The sequence below is a fragment of the Atta cephalotes genome (assembly GCF_000143395.1).
Source record: "Atta cephalotes unplaced genomic scaffold scaffold00003, whole genome shotgun sequence".
NCBI lineage: Eukaryota > Metazoa > Arthropoda > Insecta > Hymenoptera > Formicidae > Atta > Atta cephalotes.
This window is the reverse complement of record NW_012130067.1, coordinates 8,944,112-8,952,525: the sequence shown is the minus strand read 5'-3', so window position 1 is coordinate 8,952,525 and position 8,414 is coordinate 8,944,112.

Here is an 8,414-nt window from a genome sequence, read left to right as displayed (position 1 = left end):
AGAGAGAGAGAGAGAGAGAGAGAGAGAGAGAAAGAGATGTAACGTAATTTCTCGATTGATTCTCTCTCGTCGTCACTCTTTTTGGCCGTAGCGTCCGCAAAGAGATTCTCTGTCGAAACCTTAATTACTTCCGGTTGACCGTCCGAGGCAGATATCTACTGCTTGCAGATCCGCGCTAACCGTCTCGGTCCAGCGAGCGTCGGGTCAACAGCACACGGGATTTACAGCACTCGTTCCATACCGGATCGCATAATATATAACAAATTATAAAATCGAACTTTACAGTTAGAAATGTACATCCGAAGGTGCGGTTGTTCGTCGATTTCGTCATATACAAAGGAAATGCATCGAGACGAGCTCATTATGATTCTCCGGTCGAAAATGCGATAGGTTTGTTTTTCTTTTAAGTATTATTTATTAATCTCACAAGTTACACTTTAATCAATAATTCGGTAAGCCAGTCCCGTTCTTCCCATTCTTAAAAGAATGTTTGCACTAAATTTACACGAAAATTGATACTTCGGCGAAGGGAAGTGAGAAACGTTTTTTTACCGTTCCTGATGTTCTTTCAATTTTTTTCAAGTGTATGTCTCTTGATAACTGACTAAAACAGGATTCTTTGCATTCCATAGAATAGAACATCCCGGCTAACACTGTATGCCATGCGGACAGACGTAAAAGCAGGTTTATAAGCAACTGTATAATTACGCTGATTATAATTTATCGATCAGTCCGGTACTTGCGTCATCGTATACAAGATGATTTCGCACTAGTTAATATTAGAAAGTTTTTGCAATAACGTGAATCCAGATACGGTCACGTTATCCTTTTCTTAAATAGTTGTTAAGAAGAAAATAACCTGATTTTAGCGTTCACTGTATCTGGATAAATGATATTGCAAAAACTTCCTATTAATTTCTAAAAGTTGCCGAATAAGCGGATAAAATCGATGCATAAAACAATTTTAAAATATTTTTCTGTGTTCTTTATAAAGTATCTTAAAAATGAATTCTTAAAAATTTCTTAAAATTGTCTTATGCATCGATTTTAGATATTGGGTAATTGAACAAATTATGAAGATTGCAAAATGGTTCATAAATTTTAAGCTCAATTTTTGATCGGAAATAGCGCTATATATGATTCGTAGGCATTTTTTAAATTACATTTTGTATAATAACGTGATGCCTAAATTGATTTCATATCGTGAATAGATTTTGAAAGATGTCTCTCTCGAGAAGCCGAAAGTATTGTTCATTTACAGACGTTCTTTCGATTGTATTCCATAGAATAAAAAAAAATCGTCCTATAACTCACTCCATCAATCACTCATCTTTTTAATTGTGCCGCTTGATGCGCCGTGCTTTTTTCCCCTTCATCATTTTTACTACATCAAATAAGAATAAGAAAGAAACGGATTTCCATTACAAGATATTTCACACGCGTAATAAACTTTCAAACGATATTACATGTACACTTACGGAATAAGTCGGCACGATAATTACTTTAATCGCTTATATGCTTTATATGAGTATTTATTCTCTTCCTTTGCAATAGTCATCCTATCGGATGGCGCTATAATCTTTTCAAAAGAGGATTACAATTATATTCGAATGATTTGAATAATTACTCGAGATAATTTCTAACGATGAGTATAAGTAAATATTAGAAATACTAACATTTCGTTATTCGTTTTATTAGTATTGTTACGCGTCATTTTAATATGTTAATTGCAGCAATTCACATTTATAAATGAAACTGAAAAATATAGGTCAACAAGCGATGTTTTAATTAATTAGCGTATTGTCATAAAAATGTAATTAACAATTTTCGCACAATAATTAATCATGAGTTAATCTGAAACTATTATTTTCCGTGATAAATAATATACATAAATAAAATTAATATATATAAGACAATCAAAATAATCAAATATAAATTTGAAAAATGGAAAAAATATATCTAGAAGAATAGTTTTGCTGAAGTAAAAATTTAATTAAATGTGCACAAAATTTAACTAAAGATGCAAAAATAATTTTGTTGAACTATTAAAGTAATTAAGAACGCTTAAGAACGCAACGATGAGTAATGTTGCAAAACATTTATATTTTGAGCGTTTTACATAATTATTTTGATGATTTAACAAAATTGTCTTCAAATTTGTATCTAGTAAATTTTTTAGACACTGCTTAGATAAAACTGTTCTTTCCGATTATTCCGTGCAGTATTAAGAAGATCCTATAGTGAAGCCCGAATTCCAATGAGATAGCTATTTTACTGATAAAATGCAGCACATAAACATATCTTTATATATTACTTTATATGTTACTACATCAATATTGCACTCACACACGTACAAAATTTCTAACTGATCTTTCGTATTAAGTATCTAAATTAACTTAATTCTAAGTACTCAACATGGATTGTTCATAATCTCTAGTCCAAACCAAGATTGTTTTATACGTACGAAGTATATAACTCATATATAAAGCAAACATTATTACAAGTCGACGTTAAAAGTCGATAATAAAACTTACAAAATTGTAATTTTCCAATTTTTTTTCGTTTTTGGCATAAAATCAACTGATTTAGATTACATTATCGTTTATATTTTAATTATGAAGAAGAATTTTTTAATCTATAAAGGTAGTTAGAAAAATAATTATTTGGAAAAATAATTGTTTGGAAAAATTGATAAAAAAATTCACTTTAAGATCTCTTTAAATGATCGCGCCTTATATTTTTGCGGTGAAAATGATATATCACCTTTTCACACGAATTGAAGAATTTGAATTTGTTCGCAGGCAATTAGATAAGTGATTATCTATCCTTCCTTCCTGACATGATTAAATGAATTATGCCAATAAGTACACCAATGTTTAGATAAGCGGTAATAGGCGATTGGAACAATGCAGATCGAATTATAGGACTATAGAAACTGGAAGTCGCGCGCGTATGTGCATGCGCGTATGTGCATGCGCGTATGTGCATGCGGTACGGTGTACATTGAATGCACTCGGACAGAGAAGGAAAAGGAAGAAGAGAAAAGAAAGAAGGGACGAGAGAAGCAACATATACGGGTCAGTGAACTGCCGCAAGGATGCATCGGGTGGATGCTGTTCTTCGAATTTTTGTCCTTTAAATGAGAACCTGTAGAAGGCTTGGAGTCGCATGAACATGTCATCGAGATTGATAATGGATAATTGAAATAAAGAATAAGTTTAACGAACCAGAACGATTTCATATAGGAATCTGCATATCAGTGCTTGCCACGTGGCTAAAACAATTAATGACAAGCGTCTCTCTTGTTTCTCCTTCCCATGTGGACTATTTTCAGTGAAGAGTTGTGAGATGATCAGCTGGTCAGATGCTATGCTCTCGATAGTGTATTTGAAATACAGCGCTTTCAAGAATCTACCAATTAATTTCATTATATTTCATAATATGAGGTCATTTTTTCTCCTTTCTCTTTTCCTTTATTTGTCTTTCCCATCAATCACTTTTTGCTTAATTAGAGCGACAGGTTTAATTTTTCGCGGCCGAAATCAAGGAAAATTGGTCGCGCGCGTGATAGCTATACCTCATCGTGTCGCACAAATTAGAAATAAAAATGAAAGTAGATAAAATGAACAATGACTGTGTCAATAATTAATAGCAGAACGATTGCGCATATTATGTAGCTACAAGTTTACTCAGTACGCGGTGCTTATACGTGAATCGGATTCATACTGGAGTTGTGCTTCCTCTTTTTTCTTGCGATTCCTCGAAAATCCCTCAATATGGAATTACTTGTTAGAACTCGTGACAAATTAAAGGAAACATTTATTGCGCCATACGGTTATCGGTCAGTCAACTAAACAGATTTTGCAACTTTTAACGGCACAGTTACTAGGTGTGCCGTTACTCCTGGTGAAGTTATTTTACAAAAAAAATTAAATGTATATTGTTAGAGAAATCAGTCAATTCTCTTCTTCTCCTCTTACACCTCCTATCCATCGATTTATTGAAATTTTACGATTATTAAACCACCACCATGGCAGAATCGTCTGGTTGAATGTTTCTTTCCGACAGTAATGCGTTACAATCAAAATTATCACTACGCAATCTTGTTAAATTAATTCTTAACATTGCATTCACTTGGAAATTGGCAGCATTCACAATCAGATTGTTAGCTTGCAATTTCTGTTACTGCGCAATGTAGAAAAGTTTCTTTCGGCAAAATAAACCGTTCTTTATTTATGTGAGGAGCAAAATTGACACAGTCCAAGTATATGTAAATTATTGAATTGTCTGACACTGTTGTCGCATTGATCACTTATTGAATTATTTTTACACTAAAAATAAAAATTAGAGGAATAAGTTCCAAAGGCTTTAATCTTGACAAATATTATCAATGTAACCCTGAACAACATTTAAAATATTTTAATCAGTTGAACCTTAGATAATGTCAGCGGTATACTATAACTTTTTAATCTTATAACTCAAAACATATCTACTTAAAAATGCAATGAAAAATAGAGGTTTCCATTAAAAAAAATCGTAACCTGACCTTGGCGATGCTATCTAAGATCAAACTGACAAGACTGGTAGATAGATCTTTTTAAATCTTATAACTTTTATCTGAAACAGTTTTCTATGAAATTTATATTTTTCGACATGTTATTTCGGGGTCCTAATATTTTTTCCTAACTCTATATTTCACATTAAATGGATGTACTAAATTATATCATCTTTCGATTATTTTTAGTAAATATTGATAATAACGGACCCAGCTCCAGTAATCATAACATATATTATCAAGATCATGAGCCTAAATGACTTTTAGAAGATTTCAATTCGCATTTGTTATTTATTCAAAAGTTATTAACAAAAAAGCTCACTTTTCTGATAGATTTTCTTAAAAACTATCTATATTTTTCTCCACTTAAGGAATGCGCTTTTCACTCAAAGCAAAGTTCACTTCAATTCTCCCTTGTTTAGTAGCGTCAGACTTTTCATGCGAGATAAAGTCTACATTATATTTCCTCCCTGTTTAAAATCGAATGCCTCTAGGAAAGGGGGTAGGTGGAGTGGACCCCGCTTCGCATAGAAAATTATAATAAACAAGGGAAAGTGTGGGATAGTTCTTAGTATTGTATGTGATAAAAGTTAGATATTATTTTTTTAAACTTTTTTTGTTAATAACTTTTAAAGAAATAACGAGCACAGGCTAAAATCTTCTGAAAGTCATTCAAAGTTATAATCTTGACAATATATCAAGATTAAAATCATCGGAACTGATTCCATTATTATCAATATTCATTATATTTTTTATGCCTGATTAATTATAATTCCTTCAAATCCTTTATTAGTATTTCAAGACGTATATATTTAAATACTAAGTATTTTATAATTAATACGTTTTATAAATTATTGTGAATATTCATACCTTTTCAATAGTAGATAATTTTAGTATCTATCTTTAACGATGCCGATGTTATAGACTCTCGCAATGATAAAGCGATCTTAGTAAGTAAATCAGTGAGCGCATGATGATTCGATGATGCACATCCTTATGATAGTATATCAGTCATTATAACCGGTTTGCATCATTACGATAACGCGCATAGTCGCGATATGATTGTATAAATATTAGCATAGAGTGCACAAATTCTAGTAAATATAGATAGACATATATTCATCATATTCATCATATTATTTCAACAAACAACTTAATAAATTGCGATGTTTTCCAATTATTATAGTTTATAGTTTCTTTTGCTGATATGCATTCTTCTATCATTTAATTGATATTTTCACTTTTAGTTTTGTCAATAATCAGAATTAATTATGTCTTACGTCACAATTACGTCTGTCTTACATCACAATTACGTCTAGTTTGAAGAATAATGCAATACAGAAGTTTGCAATAGCATTATAATTCAATATTGTAATTCAATATTGCAAAGACATTACAAAGATTTTTTACAATATTACTTCAATAACATTTCGCAATATTTTTTCAATGTTGCAATGAAATGTACTGTATGAATACTTAATGAGCGTCCGTTTTTTATTACAATCTCAACTGATCTTTTGGTATGTCTTGCGTAATTATGCGCTCTCAAGATGTACCATTACCGATAATATCCGTTTCGTTTATCAGAATACCTCATAAATCATTTGCAATCGATAGCGTCAAAATTGCAAGAACTCGTGCTCTGATCAGACTGTTCCATGCGTGCAACAGCAAACACATTGAGTTGGCCGATCACCCCGGTCAGTCGATTCTACCGTGCTCTTTATCGCTGCGAAACGATCTCGTCTTCCTCATAGCATTGTCCCGTAACACGTCCGTACAGTGTTGCATTAACGAGGCCTTACTTCATCTTGTCTCTCTGTTCAATAGTATACCGAGAGAAAAATATAATTACAGACAAAATTATTTTATTTTCTTTCTTACATGAATGAACCGAAGGATTAAAACAATTTCAATATTCAAATTAAAATAAGAATGGGATTTCATTTATGCGTTTTCGTTGTACGGCAAATTTTTCAAGCCTATTGGTTAGCTACGAGAAATCCGAGGATCTCTCTATTTTGCATACATTTGTCATACGACAAAACGAATAAATGAAATAATACCCTAATACACAAACATGTATTTTCCGTTTAAAATTTTAATTGTGTGTTGTAACACCTGAGATTTACCTTCATTAGTGGCTTTTACAATTTTATCCGCGTGCCAGGAATATGGGCTGACAAAAATGCAAAATCATGACTTTAGACTATCTTTTAAGAACATTGATCGTATTACAATCGATTGATCGTAAGAGAATAGAGATTATACGTTTGCGTTCATGCCTGGGTAGATTTGAAAGAAGATAAAATCGAAAATTGGGGAAATAACTAGTTAATAAAGGAGAAAGTGATTATGACTAGTTATATTGTGACCGCTCTATCTCCGCTTTTATATAGCAAATCTTAATGATTATTTATGAAATTATTTATTCAATAGCTCGCCGCCATTACATCATGGTGCTACTATGCCAGCACTTATTATAATGCATTTTTACTTTCAAGTATTTCGAAACGTATCTGAGGTACCTTTTAGCATTTAATTACACCTACTTCCTCATTTTTCTTAAATTATTATCACACGAATATATGTATATTTGAATATGTTGTTTGCTATTTAACATTTTATTTGACTGTATATGTATATTTGGAGTTATGCAAATTTAAACAATAACATGGTATTTTGCTAATGTGATCCTCTATGCGTATTAATTATTCATGGCCTCTTTTTTTGAGATTTTTATATCGAAATAATTATTTAATAATCAATTGTAATTCAACTTGTTTAAATATTAAAAAATAATTTGAGTTAGTTAATGAAAACTTCCAAAGCTTCATTTAAATGTTGAACTTCCCATTGAGATTGTATTGCAATTGGGAATCTGATAACGACTCACCTTTTGACGAAAGGATCAATGAGAGCGATTTAAGAGATGTATCATTATTGAGGATGACTCCAAAGGGAATCGAAACATTTACTAAAGAAGATTAAATATTATGGAAATTAACCTTTGAATTGGAATTTAATCTCTGGCACGATCATCGCTTTGATTCTAATTAGCCTTGAATTTATTTTTATTTCTACTGTTAATCTATAGTTTATATTAGATATATGTACTATTTTTAATATTGAGATTTTTAATACTGAGCAGCTTATATATATACAGAAGTTATGTATATTACGTATATACATATTTATTTGAATACATTTTATTTTATGTTTTACTTTTTTGTTAATTTTCTAAACTAAACATTTTTTTTTTTAACAAAATCAATTTTTTAATTTATTTTTGTAGTCGGTAGCCAAGTTACAATGCGTTTCTTTTCTAGTCATTAATGCAATGATAACGCCACATTTTTATAAAGAATGTCCTAAGTAGTAAATGTTTCGTAACTTTTAGTTTAGAATCGATTGAACAATGTCTGGACGAATGTAATCGTTAAGTTTTAAATTTAAATTTGGTTATTAATCAAATGGTAATTTTAAATTTGACTATTAACCAAATTGTAATATAAATGGGGGGGGGGGGGGCATAATATCATCGTTTTCTCTAAGTTAAAAGTTAAAGAAGAAGTTGGAAAGTTAATAACTTTTAACGTAATTTAGCTAATTTTAAATAAATTAATTTTTAACTTAACTTAGTTACTTTTAAACTTTAATTTATTAACTACTGATTTATTAACTATTTTTTGGCTACTTTCTTATGTTAAATTTTTTTATCTTGTTAAATATTTTTTTTCTATAAAAATTGAAATATATAATATTAGAGAATTAGAAAAGGCTGAATAATTGTAATGTATAATGGGCATGACGTATAGTGCCCAAAGGAACAATATCAGCATAATTTGAACATACACTT